Source organism: Prinia subflava, chromosome 4 (genome assembly GCF_021018805.1).
Source record: "Prinia subflava isolate CZ2003 ecotype Zambia chromosome 4, Cam_Psub_1.2, whole genome shotgun sequence".
Taxonomy (NCBI): Eukaryota; Metazoa; Chordata; class Aves; order Passeriformes; family Cisticolidae; genus Prinia; species Prinia subflava.
In genome coordinates this window covers 65,848,414-65,875,633 of record NC_086250.1, presented here as the reverse complement: position 1 = coordinate 65,875,633, position 27,220 = coordinate 65,848,414, and the positions used below count along the sequence as shown (strand labels likewise).

At 41.8% G+C, this 27,220-nt stretch overlaps 1 protein-coding gene across 3 annotated transcripts in view; it reads left to right on the top strand.

Moving 5' to 3' along the window:
- Positions 1 to 960: 960 nt before the first annotated feature.
- SEMA3D (semaphorin 3D) overlaps positions 961 to 27,220 on the top strand; it is a 134,338-nt gene continuing 108,078 nt past the window's right edge. The window contains exon 1 of one of the 3 annotated variants that reach the window (XM_063396996.1): positions 961 to 982. The gene's annotated coding sequence lies outside the window, so the exon portion shown is untranslated. Of the gene's footprint in view, positions 983 to 1,147; positions 1,338 to 2,936; positions 2,958 to 27,220 lie in introns of those variants that run through there. The other 2 variants (XM_063396994.1, XM_063396995.1) reach the window with 2 other exon arrangements.

The following is a 27,220-nucleotide window of genomic DNA, read 5'->3' as shown; positions in this document are numbered from 1 at the left end:
GAATATAAACCACATGTAGATAAGTATAGTCTATTTTTGTGTGTAGAATTTGTAAGAACAATGTCAGTTTAGAAGTGTAGTAAGAAACTGTTTTAAAAACATACTTAAAAGGTGTAAAGTTGACTTTTGGTGAACCTAAAAAACTCCTCTTACATAGCTCCTGTCTTGTATACCCAGACCACCCATCTGACTTCTGTGTGAATGGTAGGTGAAGTTCTGCTGAGGTGAGTTACACGGTGGAAACTCCAATATATTTTCCTGGACTTCTTTGGTTCCGCTCTGTTATTTCATAGGAGCAACAGTCGGGATCTGTTCCACAACTGAGCTGCCAGCTGAAGACTTTCAATCTGAGCCCTTCACTGAGGGAAACACAGCTCTTGAAAGAAGCCCAGTGTGCCTCGCCTGGAAGTGTGTGATAGTGCCTGTGCCATGTGTGCAGCGGCTCTCAGCCTGCGGGCAGGGAGCCTCTTCCTCGGGCAGCCACAGAAGGAAATGTGTTGGGGAGAATGGTTTGCTGTGGGAGTGGGCCGGTCCGGGAGAGAAATTCTCTCTTAGGAAGTGGTCTGCAGCATGTAAAAGCCGGAGAACCACCAATGTAGCACATTCCAGGGGCAAAATAAAGAAATGCAAAGGCAGATGAGTCCCTGGCAGCTACAGTTCTGCACACGGGCAAACTCTTAAATGCGCACCAGCCCCGAGCTCCGGGCCACGTATCAGTGAGTGTGGCGAGCTGGCTTTTTTCACTCAGTCAGTGCCCAAGCCAGTGTCCTGCAGAGGGAATGTATGATGGGAACACCGTGAGCGGGGCTGAGGCTGCCTCAGCCGTGTGGGTGAGGAGCAGCAGCCGCGCACGGCGGTCCCGGAGATGGGTGGGGATGCTCCTGTGCCGGCTCGCAGGTGTGCGATCCGGCAGTGCCGGCGCGGGCTGTGGCGCAGGGAATGCTCACGGGCTCAGGGTCCCGGGTGGGCACATCGCTGCCAGGTCGGTGTCGCCGTGCTCAGCCCGGCTCTTCTCGGAGCCGCCGTCCCGGGCCGGGCGCGGCAGCGGCGGCGGAGGGGGGTGTGTGCCTGCGCCGCTGACAGACACCCGGACACACAGGCGCACTCCCAGGCGGCAGCCCATTTGCTGGAGGGGTGTGCATGTGCGTGCGAGGGAGTGGAAAGGGGTGGCGGGATGGAGGGAGGGCGGCCGAGGGAAAGTCTGACACTCGGCGCAGAAGGAGCGAGACCCTCCGCCGCCGCCGCCGCCGGGGAGGAGCCGCCGCGCTCGCAACGCCTCCGACCCCGCGGGCCGGGCCCGGCCCCGCCGCGCTCCCGCCGCTCCCCGGCCCCGGCAGGTACCGGCCGGCCCCGCCGCCGCTGGGAAAAGGGGTGGAGGGCGGCGTGGGGAGGTGCGGGGTCCCCTCTGCCTGTCCCGGACCCTCCGCTCGCCTCTGCCCCGGGCGCCGCGGGGCTGCCCCGGCAGAAGCGGAGCGGTGCCGGCACCTGGCGGCCCCCGGGCCACCTGCCTCGCTGTCAGCGGCGAGATGGCTTAGGACAGGGCTGGGCTCTGCCAGGGCAGGGCTGAAGGCAGACAAGGAGTTACTTTCGGGCAGCGGGTCGTAGAGGCTGTGAGGTGGGAGCGGAGTTCGTGCGCTCAGCCCGGCACCCCTGCGCCTGCCCCTGCCCAGCGGAGCCCTCCGGGCTCTGGGAGGGCAGCAGGGCGTGATCAGCCCGTGCTCCCCAGCAAAACTGTTGCTTGCTGGAGCGGTGGCAGAATTCCTGCCTTTCCACACAGTCCTCCAGCATCGCCGTGAGCGCGGCTGCTGAGCGCGCCCGTCGCTGGGAGCGCAGAGCACCTGGCTGGCGGCGTGCTCGCTGGAAGATCATCCCCTGCTCACAGCGACCACCTCACCTCACTCGGGGAAGGAACCCCCAGGGTGGGAAAGCTCCTTGTTTTGCGGCGAATATTGCAAAATGAGAGTTGCTGCCTGTAGAAGGGAAACATTCCTGAGCGCGTTAGGTAATCGGTGACTCTGCTGCAGGAGCACAAAGCAGCCACCTATGTTTCCTCAGAAAGAGCTTCACTTTGATTTGAGTTGGGGCAGCTTGTCCAAGAATAATAGAGATAAATGGGACCAGAAGCTGAGAAAGCAGCAGTTCACACTGTGTCTGTGTCTCTGACAGAGGCCAGGAAGATGCAGGCAAGAACTTGAAGAATTGCAGCATGTCACTTTCTCCCTTTTCCTTGCAAATCTGGGGGACAAGAAAAGAGACTTGGTTTTGCTGTTTACCATTTGGAGGTGTTCGATGCTAACCACTTCTAAACTGTTTTCCAAGTCCTCATTAGTATAATTGATGTGATTTTTCATCTTTGCCTTTTAATTAGTTTATGTAGGTTATTGTGGGCTTGATCCAGAAAAGCACATCATCTCCTGTAAAGTGTAAGGGCCAAAGTCTTCTGTGAAAGTTGAGTGTCTAAATAGTTTTCTAAAGAGGAATGGGGGTATTTTAATTTAATTAATTGTAAACCTGCTGTCAAACAGAGATATCCAAATTCTGCAGGTGCCACACCTCTTTTTCTTAAAATTTCTGAGACAAGTCCTGCTCTGAGATGTCTCATAAATTGAAGCATTTTCGCCTTGATCAGGCTGAACAGCTTGGCTTCACTTTTAGTTGAACTTTATTTTGGCTTGGACATCCAGACTAGCCTGAGATCCAGGAACTCAATTTGCTTTCCCTCTTCTTCTGACTGGATCGATCCAGCAGGGATTCTCAGGGTGTGGGCAGCAGAACAGGCTCCCATCAGGTGCAGTGCTGAAGCACTGAGAGTTGTGCTCTAGACCAGAAGTGTTGTGAATTCTACAGTCAGTGTGTGGGCTCTGCCCATGGAGTGCTTTATCCAGAAATGGAAACAGCAGCTTCACCAGTCTCTGCTGGGTGTGAAAATACAAGAATGACTTCTACTACAAAAGCTGGTAGGTGCTTTCAGGACAATAATCCCAAGAAGGGAGAGGTGCCTTTCAGTAATACTGAGTAAGCTGACTAATATGAAAAAGATATAATTTTGAGTTGTATTCCTGCCCTCAGCTTTGTCTTGGTGAGTAGCTAGGGTCAGATCCCCAGAAGACTGGTACCTCATTTTGACCCTGCTCCCACACACTGGCTCTGCCTGCTTCTTTCCCAGCTGGAGTTTGTGCCATCAGCCAACCTTCCAAAACATTGTAATTGCTCTGATCTTACTCTGCTTCCCAATAGTGGTGGTTGGTGGGTGGTTTTTTTTGGTGTTTTGTTTTGTTTTGTGAGAGGTGATATTTTCACTGCAGATACCACTGTGTTCATTATGCAAATTGTGCTGCAGCCTGGACATTCTACTGGGATTTGGCAATTGAATTAAATGAAACAAGGCCTTGGTGGGGGGGGGAGGTTTTAATTAAGCTAGAATGTTAACTGGAAATAGATGTTGTTCATTGGGAAAGAGCCCTTTAAAGTGTTTGAGGATACTGCATCTTTATTATTCAAAGATTAGGTAATGATAATTAACCAGCTAACCATGTAAACAGCAAGGTATTGAAAAGCAAAGGCAAAGGATGAAATGATGAAATGCTCCCAACAGCACCTGTCCTTATTGTGATCCTAGCAGAAGGGTTATATATGTTCAGAAGGGTTATATATGTTCAGAAGGGTTATATATGTTCAGCCTCTCTTACATGTCACAAAACAAGCAGAGGAGCGAATGTCCCACACAGCCAGGATCTTTACAATTTAATGGGCAGCAAGCCACAATCATTGGAATCACCCTGTGAGCCTGCTGTTAGCTCAAGGTGGCCAAAATAATGATGTCTTTCTGGATTCTTTTTTAATCCCTGTTTTGCTTTTCCTCTCATTCTTTTTGCTGTTGAAAGTCCAGCAGCTGTAATCTCAGACGTCGCTTCCTTGTGTGCCACTGCAGGCATGCCGGTCACCTGTGGGTCCAGAGAGGCTGATTCATCAGCTGGGAATCAGCTGAATTCCCAGCACATGCCAGGATTTCTTTGGCTAAAACCCCTGGTGCTGGAATTGGCCACGGAGCCACCTCTGTGCTCTTTGAGGTTTCCTCCAGGAGGGAATCCTTTGGGGCTGGTTACGCAGGCTTTCCCACCGCGCTCTCCTGGCAAGGCAGCCCGCGGGATTGCTGGACCTGTCTTTGGCCCTTTGTCTTTTTAACCTCTGCAAGGAGCCAAAGGTGTGTGCTAAATGTCATTAAATCAGACAGGCGCAGGGAATGTGCCATGTGTTTGTTTTCTTTGCTTTCTGGGTTTTCTCCAGCTGCAAACAAGCAACAGAGAAGCTCACAGTAAAGCCATGTGCATGAGATGTGAAGTGTAGTGGCTGTATTCATGTGTGAAGGAAATTTTGCTCCATGGCTGTGCTATTTTTAACTTTTTTATAGTGCTGCACCTCTGTGGCACTTCTCGACAGTTTCCCCCTGCCCCAATATTTCTGTCTGGATTTTATATATTTTATAAATTTAGCAATGGCAGTGAGTCATTATTTAAATAATCCCTGTATAAATCTTAAGCCCTTTTATCTTCTCCTTTCTATCTTTGTGCATTCAGGAAGGCCCCTCTCTGGTATTGTTGGGTTTTTTCCACATTTTTTTCCACGTGCTGCAAGAACATGCACGTGTTATCTGACAGTGGGTGAGAGAAAAAAGAAAAAAAGAAAAAAAAGCACAGACCTTCTATTCTGCTCTCCCCAGCTTAGATGGCTCCAACGTCACATGGAGGGGATCCAGGATGAGTCAGGAAGCAGTGCTGTGGTCCAAAATTCCACTTTGCATTACAGCTGGGAGGCAGCATTTAGCATCATGTGGATTTATTTTCTTTTAACGGGAACTGCAAAATAATTTATGGAAGTCACATACCCTAATGGGCAGAATAGATAACAGTAAGCCAAGAAGAACCTGGATTCCCATCTGGGTTGAATCATTGACTCAATTGACTATCAGTGTGATGGGTGTGGTAGTTTAAGCCTGGGACATTATACTGGCCTTAACTAAGTCATTGCACTTCCCCACAACGTAACTGGAAAATGTGATTAATGTTCAGAGCTCTGTTGGTACCTGAGAGTTTCCCTAGTAGTTTCCCTGGTCAGACTCAGCAGAGGACATTAAAGATACTTATTTTCAAACTTAATTTTCAGGACAAATCCTAAACAGCTCAGAACATAAATGGGTAAAGACAGATTCATGCTTTAGAGTTTATATGTGCTTGGAGACATGTAACTCGTGAGGACTTGCTGCTCTGCATGAATTTCACACTGTGTGTATTACTCAGCTTTCAGTAACACTTATCCTTTCCTGTAGTTCTTTGCATATTTTTCTTCCTGTGCTGCTATAAACAGAAGAGTTGTGTGAGCTTTTTCTTATTATGTGGTCAGTTTAAAAGCAAAATAAATAACCATAATTAAACTGTTTCAAATTTAGTTGGTCAGAGAATCAGGAGACTTGCAGGAAGCAGATGTCACGCAGCAGAAGAGAGGCTAAAAACCTGTGTGATATCTAAACATACTCCAATGACGTGCTGGTTGTTGTTGCTTTCTTATTTTTTTTCTCCAAGGGGGTGGGCAGAAGAGAAGTTACCAATTTTCCTGGAACATCCTCTTCCAGAATTCCTGAAGACACTGCAGCAGCAAGTCTGATCTCATCTTGTGTCAGCGTAACTCAGGCCTAAATGCACTGGGAACAGAAAGCCTAGGATTAGCTAAAATTATACAAAACTAAGGCTGTCATAAAATGAAGGACTTGGGGCTGTTCTCAGTCTATCTGTACTTAGTGACTTCAAGAGACTTAAGCACATGTTTAAAGATAGGCTGCTGTGTAAAATGCTCTCTTGAAAGAGTTACTTTCCTAAAGTCTAAGCCTAGAGTGAGATTGAGCCTTTTAAAAGTTAAGTGTAGTCTTGGGGGATGGTGTGGTCAAATAGTCCAGCTTAATCTTGGCTAGAATTTTAAGATTTTGAACAGCTAGACTAATGGTATGTGCCTACCTAGCTTGTTGTATTCCCCTGGAATTTATCAATGACACACTCCATATAATTGTGGTTACTTTTTGTCTGTCTAAAATCCTTTTTTGGTTTTGCAAGGGGGAGACTGCAAAGAGGGAGTTTGTAAAAAATTCTTTCTTAACCAAAAGCAAAAAGTTGATTTTTTTCCCCTTCCACAGTGAAGAATTAAAACAATGTCTGTTGCTCTCATGCTTAATGTCAGAATCTCTGCTAAAATATAGTAGAAAGAAATAAGATGAATTTTTCATATGGAACTTATTCCCTGTAATTTTATAATGCATATATGTGAGGTTTTATGAAGGCTTATACTAAAAGGCTTTAGAATAGTGTAATAAAGGAGAAATGCTCATAACATCCATGGGTATCCACTCTGAGAGAGGGAAGTAAAATAAAGGGCAATGACAAGTAGTAATAGGCTGTTGCAAGTGTATTTCCTTTTTTCCAAGATTTACAGTTAACCAGCTCTAACTGTAAAGTTCTCTGCACTATCATAATCTATAGCTTTGCAGAATGTAGCATTCTCATACCCGTTCTCTTACCTTGTGAAAGAAAGGTCCCACCTGCATATAAATTACCTTTAAACAAATCCTTTACTTAATTTCATGTGGTATTTCCATTCTTTAAGCGGGTGCTTGAAAAACCTTTATTAAGAAAATAAATAAATCTTCAAAGCTGCTACTATACTATGTCCTACTAATAGAGTGGTTGTATGTTATATCTCTCTGAAGATCTGTTGTTGTTTAATAGAAATCAGAAAAGACACGAACAAATTGTCACTAGTGTTTATATTAGTCATTAGTTACAACGAGTGGGCCTTTTCTCATTTAGAGAATGAGAAATGAGAATTTACTAGCTATGTTTCAGTAGCGTTGGGAGGGGCCCATCAGACAATAGAATCATAAAATGGTTTGGGTTTAGAAGGGACCTTGAGGATCATCAAGTTCCAAGCCCCCTGCCATGGGACTCATTTGGGATCCTCAGCAGCAAGCTCTCACAGCAGACAGGTATGAGCAGGGTCAGTCTTTTTCTTGTGCCAATGTTGAAAACAAAAACCAAATTGTGAAAGAAATCTTTGGCACATGTTTAGTGGCTCAGGTGCTGAGGTGATGTGGAAGGGGAGTTTCCCAAGTGTGGGTCAGAGCAGTGGTGTTGCTGGTGTTCAGGAGCGTGGCTTTTCAGCCCCCCATTCCACATTTCTACAGGTGCTCTGTTGTCAGGCTCAACAGAAAGAGACTGGCTTTGCATGGTCTCTGCACCATCTTCCAGGGATAGGAAGGTGAATTTTCTTCTTTTACTGAATCTGCCCCAATTAACGTTTTGGTATCAGTGCTGGTATTTCCTGCTTGGTACTGAGCTACACTGTTGAATTAATCACAAGGATCCCAATTCTCCCTGTTCTCAAAGGAGTGTGCAAACCCTGGAGCTGCTGGATGAAGGGTGTTGGGAGAGGAAGATCTTCTCCTTTCAGTCTGTGGGAGAGCTGGGCACACTTGGAGCCCAGCCCAGCTCTGCAGGTGAGGTGGGCAGAGCTCCTGAGCACCACAGGCACTGAGCAGTCACAGCTCTGTTGTGTGTGATCCCTGTGGCCCAGGTGCTCTGGGCAGGGGTGGATATATGTAAAGCCTGGAAACAGCAAAAGACAGTTTTATCCTAGTCTTTAAGGCTGAACTTGGCTGACTGAAGGGTCAGTTAATATCATAAATCTCTGTTATTAATCTGATTTTTTCCTAAAACTATTTTAATAGGCAAGGATGCTTTACATAACTACAGTCTGAATCACTGTGGTCAGTTGATCTGATGCCTTATACAATCTGTAATCTTGTCAGAAGTGAGGGTTTCTCAGACCTCATGAAACCCAAGGTGTTTATTTTGAGATTCAATTTATTATTTTGCAAATTGAACTCAAAGCTTTAAGGAAAAGCTGACTTGATGTAATTTTTGGAATGTCACCCCCACCTAACTGAGGAAACAGTAAGAGAATTGGTGCATTTAAGAAAGTTACTAACATAGTTCAAGTCCAGGGGTCTTTTAGGTGCAGTTTTTAGAAAAAAAAAAGGTGCATTTAGCTGTGCTCCTGTGTGCTGTCTTTTTAAGATGAATGTCCTGGGTAATACTGTTTTTAGTGTACAGGTTTGTTTTGGAGTTATGATTTGTGTTCAGAGTCCTCTAGTGACATCTACAAAAAAAAAAAAAGATATATTTCATCTCATAAAGCTGCCTCAGCTTGAAAAAAATCTAAAAAATGGATTTATGACAAAAAATACTTTCCTCAGTGTAACATCCCAACAACCTGTGCAACTTTCAGTGAAGTTAAGGGAGTTTTCACATGGAAAGATTTTCTGTCCTTAGATAAAATAATTATAAACTGCTTAGGATGAAGATTGATTAAACTCACAAAATAAAATTTATGTGAAGGGGAAATGGGCTGATTTTCTTAAGGTATCTGTCTGCAAATTCAGGTCTGTGATTTGGTTTTTAGGTTTGTATTTTTTTTTAAATTTCCCTAAAGAGTTTTACACTTCTAAGTACAGATAAATTGCTGTGCTGTTCTCAGGAGACTGAAGCTCCTGTGTCCTTTGCTTCCTGTGACTTTGCTACAGCTCATTACTTTTCTAAATGGCAACACGAGCACCATTATGAAACTCGTAACACAGACAGTTATCTCCTCAATGGTACTTAAAATCAAATCCTTCCTGCTTGCTGAAAGATGAGTTACTGTGCTTTGGCTCCTTAAGTGATGGAATGATGGAAGGATTGGTTTTCTTCTCTATTTGTTGCTGCTGTACATTGATGTGTAAGGATGAAGAATGAATAATGAGGCACAATGCACACTACTGAAAGCTCCAGTGCCAATTTCTCTAGCTTTTCACAGCCTGACAGGAAAGCAGAAGGTGTGTACAGCAAACAGTGCAGGCAGTTTGTCTCAAACCCAAACATCTGCTTTCAAAGTGAGAAAAAAAAAATACAAAAACAGAATGCAATTGTTGTCTTCCAAAGTGAAATTCTGTGTGGTTTATCCTTTTTTATTTCTATCGTGCTGGGTCTGTGCTAGTGCCAGCATGTCCTGTGGCACAAGGGCTTGGTCTTTCCTAACAGGAATTGACCATCCTTACCTTTTAGCAGCAGCAGTTCTCCAGGTGGTGTCAAGTCACAGGACAGTCTGCTCCTGCTTCCAAACACCCCTCTGAAACTTCATCTCCTTCCTACAGTTAAACTGTCTCTTGTGCTTTTGGAAAAGCTTCAGGCACAGTTTTTGTGTATCCTGTCAATTCCCAGAAATGGTCCTGACATGATGAAAATCTCTCACTCCCCAGGGGTACTCTACTCCAGGAATCTGATATGTGGGGTGTTAAATTGTTAAAGGGAGAGAATTCAGACAGGTTTCGGGTCTTGTGCCAGGTTTTCATGACAATGGTAGAAATTCCTTTGTGATAACATAGATATCACAGGCACAGCTGTTCTGCAGTTGGTCAGTGATGAAATATGGATAGTCATTTTCTTAGTGAAGACAGGCTTTATTTCTATTTTTATCCTAGGTTACCACCATTATTTATGGGTAATAAAATCTGTTTTAGTAAATGGTGTTAAAAAAAAAAAGTACTTTCCATCCATTCTTGCTTTCCTTCCTTCCTTTCCCTACAAACAAGGTAAATGCCACAAAAGTGATGTGAGAAAAGCATTTTGGAATGTGTGTGGATTTGTTGTGTTTTATTTTCCATCCAGGAATTCAACATGACACAATGGAAAGTGGGATTTGACATATCCAAGATAAAGTATTGGACAATCTGTGAAGTGCTGCACTCATCTTTATAAGAGAAATAATGTGTAAGGCCAGAATAACTGGGACACAGTGGCTTTGATAACAAGCAGCATTGTTATCTTCAGTGCAAGCATCAGCAGAGATTACAGTGGTCTGTTGTGATGGCCCTGGGGAAATCTCACAAGGCCTTGCAGTAGGCAGTGTACAATTTGTTTTCATTCTTTTCTCAGCAAAATACTGGTTTGATGCTTGGAAAGCATGACCCTGTTTAAATTGTGCTGACTCTCTTCATTCTGGTTTGAGCCACATGGGAGAAGAGATGTGAGCACAAGCAGTTAGAAAAGTTAAAAAGGTGCTGATGGAGGATGGAGAAATTAGTGATTGACAATGAGCAAACAGTTTGTTCTGAGGAGCCACCAAGCCTCTGTGGGTCTTGTGCTCAGATTCAGGATCCTCAGTTGGTGTCTCCAGTATTCTCTCCTGGAAGATCAGTAGCTTTTTTGCAACTTGTTTTACTAGATCTCACTGATGGCATCTGGTCTGGGCTGCCCTTATATTGTATTATGGAAATCTTCCCAGGCTTAGCCTGTGTGTGCCACTCCTCAGAAGGAAAACCCAGCTATGCTGTGGAGGCTGCAGCAGTTGCTCTGAGCTCCTCTTGGACATCTCAAGTTGAAGATGTGACCTCAGTCCCATGGGTGTCTTTTCTTGTGTAGCAGTCATTTCCACCTCCTGCTTTTCTGTTAGGCTGGGAGAAAGTCCCAAAATAGGCACTTGAGTTTTTGGCAGTGTTTGCTGCCTAAGCACTTAGCCTTCATTCCCCTACAGAGATATGGTGCTGTGTGGGCTTCTCTGGTGTGAGTAAAACTCTGAAGTAGTTTGTTCCTCTGGTGGTTTGCAAGACAGGTTGGAAACCCTGATGCAGAACAAACAGGTTTCCTTGTTCTGAAGCTGGATGACTGGGCAGAACTTTCTTATATTGCTGTAGGAGATTTAACTGTCTCTGTTTCAGAGTGTGGACAAGGCAAATCCATGCAAAGGATGTTGCAGAATCATGTTTTCTTGATATCCCCAGAGACTGACATTTATTTGGACAGTCAGAGTTTGTCCACAAACAAGCTACTGGGTTCAATATAAGTGTAACTGTGTAAGATTTTGGGGGTCTAGTTAATACAGGAGATGATCAAATATCGCTCTAATAATCAGAAGTCAGAAAAACCTTTCATAATTATTTCAGCATCTTTCTCGAAAGATGCATGGTACTTTACCTGTGTGTTTCCCACAAGCTGTCCATATTCTGTGCTTATGGGTTCTGAAAACAGAACATGGCCAGACTCTGATAATTCAAGGTTGATACAGAGTTGTTTTGATTAGTTAGGGATCAAGGCAGCTGTCCTAGAAGGGGAGAACTGCACTTGTTTAGTACCAGAAAGTGTTTTTATCTTGTCATTTGCTTGAATAGTTTGAGGCTGACACCTCTCCAGAAACTGGCTTTTCTATTTCACTTTAATGAGGTGGTTGCCAAAAAAGAAAAATCTTTCCAGATGAAAGGAACAGAGTCTGTTTTATAAATTGACCCATATTACAACCCAGGTGCAAGTTCCAGGCAAGTCAGAGGACATGCTCAGCATTCAGCAGTTCTCCCCAAGATTATTCTAAGCAGCACGTATCACCCAGTGCTGAAGCCTGCTCTGGACTGATAAAGTTTGTCTACACGTGGGAGTCAGCTACTGTTCAACTGGAATAACAGTGTGCAGAGTGGTATCTTCCTCACACTGACTCTGCATGGCCTGGCACAGGCTGTCTGCCCTAAGGCTGTTGTTCTAATTAACTAAGGTGCTTCCAAATTAAGTAAGTTGCTTCCTTCTAATACACTTTTTTTAATACACTTTTGTGTGATGTGATTGCAGAGCAGCCAGTGTGCTGCTAATTCACATCTTACTGTGTCTGGATTCTCGTGTTGACATGTCCCAAGTATTTAAATTTTAAGGTCTTGGTCAGTTACTTCTCTAAGTGCAAGAGACATGGTGTCAGTGCACTGTGCTGTGATGCAGAGAGCTCAGAAGCTGCATACCAGAGTAGAACTCTGAAGTGAATGTAGTACTTTCACTGATTTTAGTGCAAGACCCAACTCTGTGCTAGTGTTCCTGTGCTTAATTGTATCACAGTAACACCTAAAAAATCCTGGAATTTTGGCCTCACTGTGCTCTTAATGCTAAGTTAAGATCTAAGGATAGCTTAGGGAAGACCAATAAGAGTGAGAAGGGAGGCGTGGAGTCAGGTTTGATTTATGAGGAAGAGTGAAAGGCTTTGAGTATGCACAGCTTGTTAGAGTTTGACAAAGAAGAAGACATGACTGTAAATACTTCAAAAGTTTTATTCAAAAAACAGCAGAGGATTTACTTGATGTTAAGGACATTCCAAAGGTTAGGATAGCAGCTCAGGAGACCTGGGGTTAATTCCATGACATGTGTCCTTAAGGCAAGTCAGTTCTGCTTAGATCCTAGCAAATTCCTAAGGGCACCCAACTGCCACTGCTTTGTCTACATCACTGAGAATTTGTCAGCTGACTGAAAAACACCTAATTTAGACAATTAACTTGCTAAATACCTTTGCAGGCCTAGAACCTGGCCTCTACCTGCCTCAGCTGTATGTGTCTGTAAATGAGTAAAAGTGACCATTTATCATAGAAAGAGTGTGAGGATTACAGGTCTGGAAAGTATGGATGTTCAGATATTGTAACAATGCAAGTACAGTGAGTGGAAAAGCTAATTAATATGGCATTTATTTCACTTGTCTGAAGTGTGAGATGATCCCCTAATCTTCCTCTTGTTTTCTGTACAGGATGAGGTGCTCCCAGGGGCAATGCAGGATCTGAGCCAGGGGATGAACTAACTCAGCAGTGCCTGGCTCAGCCTCTCTGGAGGGAGCCAAGACAGTGCCTGAATTTTAGATGGTTGAAATTAGGCAAGATGAATGTTACCTTAAGAATATAAGGATCAAATAGAATCAACTCAGCATGATTTTAAGGGGAAAAAAATGTCTTTATTGAATGCGTTTGCTGAAATGTTCTTTTAAAACAATTACAGAAGCCACCTCAAAGAACTTGTATTTTCTTCTTTTTATTTCTTGTAAAACATTCAGGAAGTCTTTTATTAATACCTAACTACACGATAGAGCTCCCATTTTTCCTGTTTCCTTGAAGCACTCCTTACACAGACCAGCAACATCCCAAGAAGTGCAACTGTGCTATGTATTACTGAAATGTTGTATCATGTACAGCCTACATGTCCCATATTAACCAACACTACACATGAAAATCCAGACTTTAGTAACTAAATGGGAACTAAACTCTTTTGGGAACCTACTTCTGATGGCTCTTGCTTTCATACAACAGCCTAAGTAGCTGGAAGTACTGTGCTAGCTCTAGGTGGTTGCTGCCTCCTTGGAAAGGACTGATCCTCAGAGGAAATGCAGTTATGGACATTGTGAATTTAAAGAAGAAAAAGGTGTGAAAATTAAAGTTACTAAGAGAAGAGTTAGAAAAATTTTGAGAGCTTCTATGGGCGCTGCTGGAGGTCCACGTGTAAAGCAGCTGTAGGATGCTGGGGATCTGAGGGAAAGTTAGGCAATACAGATTTGTGAGGAAGACCAGGGTGACCTGTCTGAGGTCTCTGCTGAGCCGTGCAGTGGCACAAGTTCTCACTTCAGAGAAGGAGGAGCTAAATTAGTTTATCCTGTTGGTGGTGTGGCTCGGTGTCAGTCCTTTCCCCCTTGTACTGTCACATTCATTACCCTGCAGTGACTTTGTGAGTAGTTTACTCTTTTTGATTTGCACTCTGAAAGGAGACAGGCATTGTCCCTCTTGTTTTGATAGCTCCCACCTCCAGCCTCTGCAGAGCTCACCTTCACACAGCTGGAATCTGACTTCCCTCACAGCTGCTTGTTGCTTCCCTGCTTGCCTGGCTCTGCAGGGAATGGGAGAATCCCTTTGCTGTTCAGCCCTTGTCCTCTGGCTCATCTAGTGATGAAGAGACAGGGACGTGTGAGCTGTCAGTCTCTTCAGGGACAGGGACCTGGTGTTGGAGAGCCTGTGGATTTCCAGTATGATACTGGACTAGACTTACGCTTGGGAATGTCTACAATATGCTCAATTCGGAAGTGTTTGCAGGACATTTATGTTTATTGTTTTTACTTGACCTTGCAGGCTCAACACTATTGCTTTGGAAATCAGAGCTGAACAGTCCTAGGAACTTAGAGGGACATTTGGGGTTTCCACACAGGACCTAAACACAGTGGGGATTTTATCTGTGTGTAAAGCAGTCCTGACTCTGATCAGGGGGTGAAATAACTAATTTAAGAAATGTATTTGGGTCGCAAGGCTATGAGCTTAAAAGCCCATCTTCAGCCAAAGTGAGACTTAGTGAGTTAGGTGGGAGGTGCACCCATTGCTGGTTCCCCAGACAGCCTGGGTTTAAATTAACACTTGTGTTCCTTGACACCGTAAGAGCTCCTGGCTGTTCCTGCTGCAGGCAATGTGTAAGGGAATAAAGACAAAGATTATGTGAATTGCACTGAGATCAGCTGACTTCTGGGCTCCCTTGACACCCCAAAGTCATAATCCTCCCGTGGGTAACTCCAAACCCGTGATTTCACATCACCCACTTTGTGCCCTAATTCAGCAGGCAGTGAAAGATGTTTTCAAGTGCCCAGAGCTTCAGACATGCAGAGGATGGCTGTGTATGAGAGTTTGTCCATAGGTTACTCCAGGTTGCAAAAAAACCTGGATACCAAGGACAGAGAGAAAACAGACAACCATGATAGGAACTGTATTTAGCCTGTATACTGCCAGGTAGCTGGTGTGCTCTGCCTGTCACTCTTATTAACTGTCTCATTTTTTCCTCTGTTTTCTCCATCTGGTCTCATTTGGTATGTATTTAGACTACAGGCTGCAAGGAGGAGAGGCCCTTGCATCCTGCTTGATAGTATGTGCAGCACCATGGGGTCCTGCCCTGGCTGGGGCCTCCAGGCACTGTCCCAGTGTAAATAAGACATAAAAATAGATCAGCTGTGTAACATCGATCAAGAAAACCATACAGAGACCTAACAGTGTTTTAGTATTGAATTGCTCTACTGTCTACCATAGGGTTCCTGCACTAACTTGCTGCAATTTTCTGAATTAAATGACAGGTCATACAAAGCCTTGTATCCATGGGCAGCGTGCAGGGAGTTTGGGGGAATGCTGTAATTGCTAAAATCAGGAAGTGGGCCAAAGATCATATACAAGAATGTGGAAGAACATCTTTTGTGATGTTATCATTTTTATTTTGGAGGCTTTCCAAGATTTAATAGCAAAAAAGCAGTCAAAAAATTTGGAAGTGAAGCAATCAGACCAAATTTCAATAACTGCAAAAGCGTGGGCATTTGCAGAAGTTTCTTCTCTTGTGACACAGCACCAACTACACATGTTGCACCAGGTAGGATTACATGAAGCAAAACAAGGGAGTGATGCAGACAGCTTTTGAGGTGTGCAAGTGCAATACACAACAAAAGCAGGTATTATTATCACCTGAACTGCTGAAGTTCATCTGCACTCAGAGCCTCACTAAACAATTTCTGTGTATAAAGAGCATGAGTTGAAACTGATGAAAGAAATTAGCAAGTCTGTTAGAGACCAGAGGTACACCTCAGAAATGAGGTAGGACTATTTTCATTCGGCTTGGAGTCGTGAAGGTGCAGTGATTTGCTCTTGCACAGTTAGAGATAATTAATAGTTTCCTGCAAACAGTTTGATGGGATTGTAGAGGGGGGATTAGAAGGTGGAAATGGGCAAGGCCCATTCATGGCCACTGAGGATAGGTTTCTTGTGAGAGCCAAGCATTGGACCTGTAGCACCAATTCTCAGATGCTTTTCAATTCTCAGATGCTTTTCAAGACAAATTGAGAGCATTTTCAAACTGTTGATCCACTTAAATTTGAAATACCATTTTGTATAAGTCTTTTTCTTTTTAAAGCATTTCTGGAGGTGCAAGTGCCAAGAACTGTGTGAGTGAGACTCCTAATTCTTTCTGTATCAGACAGACTGGTTGCTCCCAGATTCAGTTTCTTCATACTAAACAAAGTCCTTCTGTTCTGCAGAAGTCTTTGTAAATACCTGTAGGGAGGCTGAGTCTTTGGTTTCCACAGATCCAAATAAATTCATGAAAAAGTTTCTACCATTGCTTTCAGGAAGAGTTAGGCAAATAGCAAGCAGCAAGAGAAGAGGTAAGCAGTTGTACAGTCTCAGTCATATCATTCACACTCACACATTGGGAGAAGAATTCCCAGCTCCTGAGTGGGCTCAAAATTAGAAGAGAAACATCCCCAAGGCTTCTGGAATAATAAAAAGAAAAGAAGCTGCAGAAGCTGAACTCTCAAAAATTGTTTAAAAAAGGCCAACAGCTGGTTGGCAGAAGGGCTGTTCTTTGACATAAAATACTTCCTGAAATTCCTTCTTCCAAGATCCATGCTGATTATTTTTTTTTGTTATAGTTTTTCTCTCACATGAATTAATTAAAAAATAAATTAGGCATCTCATCTGAATATGACAAGAGATGCTGGCAGTAATTTTGCTAATTTCTTAATTATTAATTAATCCCTTCTTCTGAGCTTGTGGTGGAAGAGAACAAGAGACTCATGACATACCTTTCTTTGTCTGTAACCCTGCCGTCTTAAAAGGTTATTTCCCATTTCCACTCTCATTTCATCGTAAATCTTGTGTCCTCAGTGCTGCAGATCCATTTCCAGCAAGCACAGCAGCACTGAATGTCAGGTGTTTATAATAAATAAGCCAGTGCTGACTGCAGCTGAGACAGACTCCAAGAATGGGTCCTCTGGCAAAGGGAAGAGGTGATGATATGTGGCATGAGGGCTGTTATAAGCACTGGAGATCAGTAGGGTCCTCCTGTCACAGTCCTGTCTGTGTGGCTTTTATCCCCTCTTTTGAGGTTGGTGTCTCATGGGAGGTGAATTAAGCTCATCTGTGAAGAAGTCAGTGAACTTCTGCTCTAAAACCAGCAGCACCTTGTAGGAGGACACTTGTGTGCACTTGTAGTGGATATCAGCTCTCTGCTGTTTCTTTCCAGTTTTGTCAAAACTTTCCTTAGAGTGGCTTCAGTGATCATAAAAAAACAGCTGATATTTTAGCCTAACACTGCCTTAAAAAAAACAAAAAAAAAACAAAAAAACCAACCAACCAACCAAACAAAAAAACCCCACAAAAACACAGAGTTAAATTTCCAAAGGGTTCACCTGTAGTTTATTTGTCCTCATGCTCATAAAACCTAGAACCCCCTTCCTTTTTTGATTTCTACCTGATGGCTGTGTTAGCCAGATTCTGATGTGTATTCACACTGTTGGAATATTTTGCAAGGTTTTGCCACGTCTTGTATTTTCCACAGGAATTACACAATGAAAGGCAGTATTTTTTAAGTGCCAAAACTTGATGGGATGTTTTTCTGGCTCTGTCACTGGCTGATGGCTTTAGTGGCACATTTCCCTTGTGGGTGCAGGGACTCTGAAGCCGCTCACGGAGACACAGATGAATCTCATCTGTATTTGCAAGTTAAACAAGGCCAGCAGACTGTGTTGGCCTGTGGTGTTTGTTAGAGTGTTCACTGGACTGGTTTCTGCTCTTGTCAGCGAGCACATTTCCAAACTGCTGACTGTAAGCTGGGGGATGTGAGGGCTCCCAGGGGACAGTATGGATGAGACCACTTGGCTTTGAAGGGAATGAATGCTTAGTTGTATGGGTGGAAGATGTGCCAGGCTGCTTTGTCTCAGAGTCTGCAAATAGTGTCTGGCACATTTTATTTATTGCTCCCAACTTAGACTCGGGGTCTGGAAGCTCAAGTCTGAGCAGCTCTAGGGGTGACTTTACCATATTCCTGTAATTACACAGACTTTTCTTCCACCCATCTCCTATTTGTTTTATCTTCCTAGATGTAAGCTCATCAGGGAAGATACTGATACTTGCTCTTTATTTGTAGAGTATTTAGTACCGTGTGGTCCTGACCTGCATAGATTTCAGTTCAAATAAAGGCAGTTCAATCTGCTCTTGCCTGTTTGCTTTCAGCTTGGAAAGTTTTCCCTGGCTATAATGTACTGTTAAGGAGGGAACAAAGGATAGCCTCTTAAGAACTGTAAAACCTGCCTCACTTCAGTCCTGGCTATTTAATTTTGTAGGCTTATGTCAGACCCTTAAGGTTAAAAATGTTTCTTTTCTTGTCTTGGCTTGAACAGCAAATGGAATGTTTCAAAAGGAAAAAAAAAGAGTCCATACGAGGCAGGCCAGAGTGATGCAGCCTTGCCTGTTTTTCTTGATCTGAAACACTGTATTAGCTGGAGCACAAAATGGTCTGGCCACCTCAGTTTCCATCCCATTTTTGGATGGAAAGTTGCTCACCAAACAAGAGCAGAAGTAATCATTTACTTCTGAAAGGGAGAATTTTTGCTCATTTTCTTTGCAACGTAACATTTTCTTGGTTAGATTTTCTTCATCTCTTCCTTCTCCATGAACAGCCCCAGAGCAGCAGAGTAAATAATTTTGGCTTACAATGAACAAGTCTCTGAGATGATAATGAGAAGTGAATAAACTTTCCCTGTCTTACATGGAGCAGACTTGAACTCTGCTGAAGGGGCCACATGCAGCAAGGTCAGGAGTGTGATGAAGTATAAGTTTGGAAGGGGAATCTGCTGGAAAGATAGAATAACCCACTGAGTGATAAGTGCTGACAGACTGGCACCCTGGTGTTTGAAGTGCTTTTCCTTGCGGGACAAGCCTGTCTCTGATCCTGTTGTGTTATGGCCAGGCTCAGTCTGTTTTGAAAGCCTATACTTTCTTCACATGGAGACTCAGGAAGATTCAGGCTGAATGTCTTTAACAGAACTCTGAATTTTGGGCCATGGTGAAAACCAAAACTTATAAAATTGATATGGCTTTCCCAAAAGGTATTTATAACAATAATCATAAGCATGTGTCAGTACATTTACATTATTTTTATATGTTTACAATAATGTTTTTCTAATACTTTACCATTCAGTAACTGTGTTTAGTGTACTAGTTCACGGAGAATAAAAGTATTAAGTTATGATTTCAAAGGAATGATAAAACAATAACACTGGGGAAGTTCAGTCATCTTAACAAATTGAGAGCATTATTCAATCTGTCCAGGCAGGCTCTTGCACGGTTCCTGTTCTTCTCTTTTTCTTTGCTGTGGGTTTAGCTTGAGAATGCTCCCAGTATGGCCACACAGGGAGACAAACTGAAATATGTGAGTGAGACCCAGGGTGGGAGGCAGAAGATTAAATGAAATGTCCTGGGACCTTCCAGGAGAAAGCTGCTCTGCTTTTCACCCAAACCTCAGTGACAGAAGTAGTATCACAAACTAGTTGGATGGTTTGACTAATATGAGCTTTAAAAAAACAGTAGTGATATGTTTTCAGTTCCTTGAATCAGTTTATTTCAGTTACATTTGCAAATGTATGTATATGAAAAGAACAGAATGACAAAATTTTTTTTGTAATGAAAAGGTCTGGGAGATAGAAAAAGTAAGATATTTCTTTTTTTACCTTCAGTTTGTAATTTAGGACTGGGGCATGTTCCCAATCCCATTTCCTGTATATCCAGGACAGCAATATTCTGCCACTTTTTCAGAAGACTTCTGGTACCTGACGTGGCAATTCTGTTGTCTAGTCTGATTCTTTGGCAAGCACTGCTCAGCACACTTTGACGCTTTGGAAGACAAGAGTAGGAAGGGGTGGACCCTCAATATTATACAGGACTAAGAAGTCTCTTTTAACTAATTGAACACAGAGGGTATATCTATATAAATAATTGAATAAAAGTGTTATTATTTTCAATAGTAGTAATAAATCAGTAGACATGTAGATCTGTCAGGTTTCAGTGATTTGTAGCCATTCTCTTGATTGGAAAAAATGAGATACAACTTAAAAGTGCCTTCATTATCAGCATCCCAAAAGATCCATGTCTGCACTTCCACCCCTTCACACTCTCTAATGTGTATGCACTGGGCTACACTTCTGTATCATGCAGTCATGCAAATCAGAAAGCATGTGGTCCTCAGGACTCCTGAGTCGTTCCTGCAGAGGGTGGACACTGATTGAGAAAGACACCAAGGAAGAAGAAGCATTGTCTTGTTATTTTTAAATGATCTGAGTTAAACATTGCCTTTGTTTTTTCTCTGCTTCACAATTTTACTGTAGGAGGCAGGATCACGTTGTTTTCCATCACATTAATTCCAGCTGTAATTTTTGCAGCTTTTCAGTTCTTGGCCATGTAATCTTCTCAGTTCATTTGTGATGAAATCCCTATTGTGCAAACTGGTTTTGTTCATTTCCTCTCAGGTGAGAATACCACTACAGGAAGGACATGTACACCTAGCATCACTGACAGACTTTTCTGACTTAGTGGCAGGAGGATAAGAACCTATTACACAAATATTGGAGGGCTTCTTCACCTCCTACAGCAGAGTACCATGCTCAGATATGTCAGGAGTGTTTGTGATTATTCAGCAAAGGGCATTATGTAGTAACGGAGTAACTGCAGGTAGATTTGGAAATGGAGGCACAAAATTGTTCTGGTAATGTTTTTGTTCACTTTGGAAGCATTTGTTTGGTCTGGGTGTAGTGACATATATTATCAAGTGTCAGCATAGACCTTCCTATTTCCTGCTGTATAGAATCTGAACCTTAAATAGGGTATTGAGAAGGCACTGGGCAGCTCAGGTTGGTAGTTTCACTTTCCACTGGTTACTGTTCCTCTCTGTTGGTCATTTGTGCAGCTTCAAGTCACCAGGCTGCCACCTTCTATTTTTCAGGCACCTGAGTTGAAAAGAGGTGAGTCTGAGCCTTCATGATATTATCAAATGTTTTTACACTAAGGTAACTAAAGACAGACTCCATTTTAATTTGAATTATCTGAATGATTGTTCTGTCAAAAGAATTTACAGCTGGAACTAAGACAAGAAACCGAGTATTTGTGCACTGGTGACCACGAATGTCATGGATGCCAGTATTAAAGGGTCATGATGGTCATGATCCTTTTCTACCTAATTTAGTCCAACTTCAGTGAAATCAGTGGACACACACCAACATGTGCTTTATTGATTCCTCTCTGCATTACTCTGATACAGCTCCACAGTGGAGACTTTGTTAGGAATATTTACTGTAAATCACTTCTATTTTCATTAAAAATGTGAAGATATTCACAAAGTTAATTGCTGGGGAAAGAAAATGAGAATGAGTAATTAGATAACTGCTGTTCGCATCTGTAAGCTTTTCTAAAGTATCGAACATCGTTATTGAGGCAAAAGAATTGCATTTTCATTTTATCATGTTTAGAAGTTGTGTGATCTAAAGAGGTTTGAAAACCTTCAAAGATACTGAACATGGGCAATATTATTACTGTGGGTAATAGTTGTAGCAGTATATATATATATGATCTAGGTAGACATCTCACTTGGAGAAGATAAATTAGTCTTCATTTTTAATGTCATGTGTGGGTCTTCAGAATTTATTTATCTAAATTAGATTCAGTAGAAAACTTTCATGTTTACTTCTGCAACTCATTTGCTCAGGAGAATCAATTTACCTGATAGACACCTCTCGTGGGATGCCACAGCTCTGTGCCTTTGTAGAGATCCAGTTCATCTTTATGAAAACAGAGTGAGGCTGTCAGTGTGCAGTTGTTTAAAATAAGCTCCACGCTTCACCGATGTGGTGGGTAAGATCATAGTCTACAGATCAACACGGGATTTTAGAAGGAATTCATGGGGATTCCTGTGGGTCTTGACCTTGGTGACAGTGTTATTGACATAACTCATTTTCTTCTCAACAGAAATCTAAAATGCAGCCTTATTAAATAGTCTCTGATGAAGCTAAATAGTCATTGTTGAGTTGTACAGCAGTTACTACTGCTTTCAAACTTTTTAAAAATTTGCATGTCATTTATTAACAAAATTCCTATTAGGGTATTTTTTTGTGTAAAGAAATGAAACACCTGTCATAGTGTGCAATTAAGAAATATTTCTAACAGAAGATTATGGGATAAATTCTCTACTTTTGCTTGATGAGTGTGAAAAGGGAAAAAGTGATGTGAAGGTAATTCTGTTTTTCATTTAGACACTTCTGCTTTCACAATTGATACAAAAATTATAAAAAGCTCTATAGAAACTGGAAACTACAATGTGGTTTTGCACTGTGACTCTTTAAACTTCATATTTTTCTCAGTATTACACAGCACAAATTTAGTCAGTGACACTGCTTTTGTTTTTCTATTCTTGTGATTCTGAAAAATCACTAACTGTATTGTAAGCATTATTTTGCAACAAACTTTTCAGGTCATTAACTGATCACTATTTTGCTGACTTCTTCCTTTTACACCAAAAAAAGAACCATGATCTTGCATTAAAAAAAGAAAAAAAAAAGCATATCAGATTATATTGGCTTAGTGTATTGAATGTATTCCCAGAGATATGTCTGAGAATCTGTCTTGTACAGTGATAGTTCATAATTAAACTTCTTGTTCCCTGGAGGGCCCTAGTTTTGGCTTCTGAAGAGTGAAAATGCAACGTGATAGCTGTGTCACTTTTTTTTCCACTTCAAATGAATGGAACAAATGTCCAGATTTGCCTAAGTTACTGCCCACATGTAATCTTTAAAAATTAAATTAAAAAAACCTCCAAAACAAAACAAAAAACCCTAACAGTTTGTTTATTTGAAGGAATTCTGCCAGTATTTGGAAGCAACATAAATGCAAGAACAAATGGTTATTTAATTATTTTAAAGCACTAGTATTGTATCTATTGGCCTGTTGTTTACACTAAATTCAGCTGTTTTCATGATGTTTAGTCTTCTTAATACAAAATGTAAACACACAGTTAATATCCTGAGGATTTTTAAAATAGATGTTGCCTTGTCAGATGTCTTTCAGAACTGACTTTGTTGTGACAGTTGTGTCAGACTGTCTTTTGTTTGGGTCGTGTTCCTCAGTCAGTTAACACAGGGTAATCACCTCAGCCATTTCCAACTCTGTTAAACCTATTTTACCGAGCCCAAAGTGTTCCTCCCTTCCCCTCCTTTTGCAGGTGCTTCTTGCAGGAGTGCTCTGCAAAGTCCAGCCCAGCAGGGCTGAACGGGGCTGTCAGGTGGATAAATCAGGATCCACAGCTTGGCTGATGGGGTCACTTCTTGTTTTTGGAGATGCATTAGCTCAGTACCTCAGTCACGCCTGAGTTCCCAGCCTTGGCTGTGGCTGATGGCACGTCTCTGTCAGACAGGCAGCACTGACTTTTGGTCCCCCTCAGAAAGCTCTGCTTTTATTTTGAATGCTCTAATTAGTGGAATTAGTGCAAAAGCTTTTTACAGGCAACATCCTGCCTGGAACCATATGTCGGACAATGCTGAGCCAGAAGATACACTCTGGGTCGGGGTTAGTCTGACACACAGGAAAGGAGAGAAGGGTTGGTGCAGAGTTTCGAAATTTTCTGTCCTCCAACTTGGACATGAGGCTGGGCCAGATCCCAGTGACTGTACCCGTCAGTTCATTTCTTGCTTCTAGAACAGGCTCTTTGAGAGTTCAGTTGATTTTTTAGTTGTTCTCTTGCTATTTGGGGTTTTTTTTTCCCTCCGTCTTTGTGTATACCAGGGAGTCATACCTAGCAACCTAGCTTTGTAAATTCAACATCACTTTAGAATTAGGTGGTTAACATGAGCACAGAGGTTTCGGGTCTCCTGTGGCTGAGTTTGATAGTGTCCTTGGATAAGGCAGTCTGCCAACTGCAGGTATGCCTATTCCCATTCAACTTTGGCTGTTTAGATACTGAATAATTTCAGAGTAATCTTAAGTGTTCCTCCAGTTTTGAAGGACACTCATCCCCAATCTCTGTGGTATCCCCATCTTAGCCTTGCACCAGCCCAGCTGGACACGGCTGAACACAGATGCAGTGATGGTTTGGGGCATCTCTTGCAGGAGCACAGGCTGGCTTTGTTTGCTCGGGAGCCTTCATCCTTCCTTGGTGTCACCTCCCCTTCATCTCTCTGTTCTCAGCCCCACCATCCCCCAGACCAGGGCTCAGCCTTGCAATGGCTCATGGCACCTTCCAGAGCAGTGTCACCCAGTCCCTGTCCTTGCTGCCTTCCTCGCCCTCTCAGGGGTGCTCGTGACAGATGACAGCATTGTTTCCTAGCCTGCTTTCTGGGATTTCTGGCCGTGTCTCCTGCCAAAGAGCTTGGCAATTGCCCTTGCACAGCATGCTGAACTCTCCATGACCAGCTCGAGGGGTTTCTCAGCTGCGGTCTCCCGTGCAGGGCACATGAATCTGCCTCCAATTAGCTCGGGAGCATGGCTCCACACACATGTGCTTGGTTCAGCAAATGCTGTTTGTTTGCTGGGTGATGATGTTTTTCTAAGCTTATGCTTTATTCATAGCATGCGTGACATTTCTGCAAGAGGTGGTGATGTGTCTCTGGGTCTTAATTCTTTTCTGGGTTTGGAAATAGACTTCAAACAGCTATAGCAGTGCATGTTAGATAAGCCACGTATGAGTAAAATTACAGTGATAACCAGGGGTTTATGAATTAAATAAAATAAATATAGACACTAGGTTTTACAAACAATAGTGCTTTACTGGGATGAAAGGAATAATTTTGATTCAAGGATGGAATAGATCTTGGTATTAAATTTAATTATATGTTACAGTTTTGTGATTATCATTGTTGGGTTACTCATGGGATTAATATGCACACCTTTTATAATGACAGGTAGAAATACAGATTTTTAAACATTTCATTTCAAGATCATTAGGTACATTATTACTTCAGCTACAAGACAGTTTCATATTTGCTCTGATCCTCTTTGATCTCTAACAGATAGGAAACAGCCTTCAGTAGTCTCTATTCATAATGTTTCTTTTCAATATTCCCATGTCTTGGACTAAATTGCTTCTATTGAAGATCTGCAATGGCCCAATTTACCATATTTGAGCTCTGAATTTGTTGTATCTCTCTTCCTTCTTTTGGCCTGTTTTCAGAGTAATAATGTGAGACTAGATAAGCTTCAGGGGAGGAAAAAACCAGAAAGTCTGTTTCATCATGTTAACCCAGTAATGCTATAAGGCAGCATCAAACAAAAAAGCTGTGTTTTTCTCCAGAGCCCTGAGACGAATGCCTTTTTTGAAACCTAGAGATTTATATTCCTGTGGGAATGTAAGTGATATCAAGGGCAGCAGAATCTGAGTGCAGCTGTAGTTATCATTAACAGAGGTAAGTATTTAAAGGAATTTTCATATTTCAACCATGGTTTATTATCTTGTGTGAAATATGCCAACAGGAACATAGATGACCATTGATTGCTACTTTTGGCTTCATTAAAAAAACAAAAAACAAAACAAAAAAAAAAACCCTAAAAACAAACAAACAGCAACAAAAAAACCAAAACAAAAACTAATCAAAAAAACAAACCCAAACTTTTTAAATGCATTATGTTTTTCATATTTAAGAAATCAGTTCCTAGTAATCTGGAAACTCATACTCTGGTGCTGTGTTGTGAATCACAAGAGTTTCTTGTGGAACAAAGTGTATATCTGTATCTGAGTGTTCATGGGTTAATTTTCTGTGAATTGTGCATCTTTTATATCTTTAGATTGTTAAGAATAGAACATTAAAAGCACTGTAAAATTCCTTTTACATAGACAGCCAGAATTTTGGATCAAATACATGGAAAGAAATACAGAAGTGTAGGCACTTCTGAGATTCTAGAGTTCCCATATTACCAAGAATTAGAGTTGATAATCTCTGAATTTTAACTTTCCTTGTCTAGTAATATGGAATAGAAAATAAGAATTTTATATAGTGTCTAAAAGCCCAGAAAATTAATAGTTTGAAGTACTGCCTTCAGCTTTCACAGATTTCATGGAGAAGCGAAGACTCAGGATGCTAAAGGAGGTGTTCAATAGCTGTGTATGACCAAAGCAGTTCCATTAGATTTTCTTTTTCCTTCTTTTTTTTTTTAAAAAAATAATTTAAGCTCTGCTTTTGCCAAATACCAGTCTCAGAACTTTGCACCCTACACTCTGACAAGAGGCAGCAGTATAAAAGTGGTGGGAAGAGAGGCTTTAGCAATATATTTTCTCCTTTTGCCATTCTCCCAAGGCAAAACTTGGAGTCTCTCTGAAGCCACTTGCCAGCATTTACTATTAATCTCCAGCCTATATCTACATATTACATTTTTTTTGAATTGTATTCAGTGGTTCATGTAAATAAGTCTGCTGCCCAGCCGTTATTCATGTAAGACTCAATGCAACCAATTGTATTGTGGTTTTCCTATTGCAAAATCTCATGGGGTTTTTTTGTTGGTTTGTTGTTGTTGTTGGGTTTTTTGGGTTTGTTTGTTTGTTTGTTTTTTGTGGGTTTTTTTGTTTGTTGTTTTGTTTTGTTTTTTGTTTTTTGTTTTGTTTTGTTTTTTAATTTACTAATATTTTATTTTTCTGAAGGCAGAGTGGATACAGACCATGTACCTGCCAAAGTCAGAGAGACTGTAGACAGAGGTTCCAGTTTTTAAGTTTCCAAGGCTTTGTGTATTCAGAGTCAGGCATTCTCTCTTTGAACATGCAGATATCTTATAGCCATTTCATCTTGCAAAGACAAAAGTCATATTGGCATGGAAGAAAACATAGAAATGCACTCTATAAGGCTATGAAAGAATGTCACTGCATTACAGCAGCTTAACAAGTTATCATACATCAGCTGAAGCATTGTAATTGTCTGTCTATGCACTTGAGCTTGCCCAGAGTGAGGTAAACATCCATATGCTCCAGGGATTACTCATTAAATGAAGCATTATATTTTAGTACCGAGAAATCTCTGCTATCCTTCCATTATTTTCTATTTAAATGACGAATTTCTTCTGCATAAGAGTAGTTTTAGTATGTGATTTGCTGTGTGTATATTTTGGATGTTTTTCAATTGCTCATGCAGACTGTAGACAAACACATACATGTGTGCACACACAACATTTTCCCTGCTATAATTTGGTATTTCTGGCACTTTGCAATAGTAGGGTCAAAGCCAAACTTTAGCTACTTCTGGAAAATCTTAAAAGTAGGTGTAATTGAAAAAGCCAGTGTAACTTTTCTGTTTGAAAACCTAATGAAAACCTTTTTTCAGAAATGTAATGCTTTTCATCATTGTTTCAATGTTTTTGATAAAGTCATGAAACTTTTGAATATGTGTATTTTTTGAAACAATTCTGAAACTCATTAGACAGTAATAGAAATGCCTTTACATTATCGTGATCCACTGCAGATACTAACTTAATTTGAAATTTGACTTTCGATAGATACAGTAAAAAGAATGAAATTATTCTGAATTCTAAGGA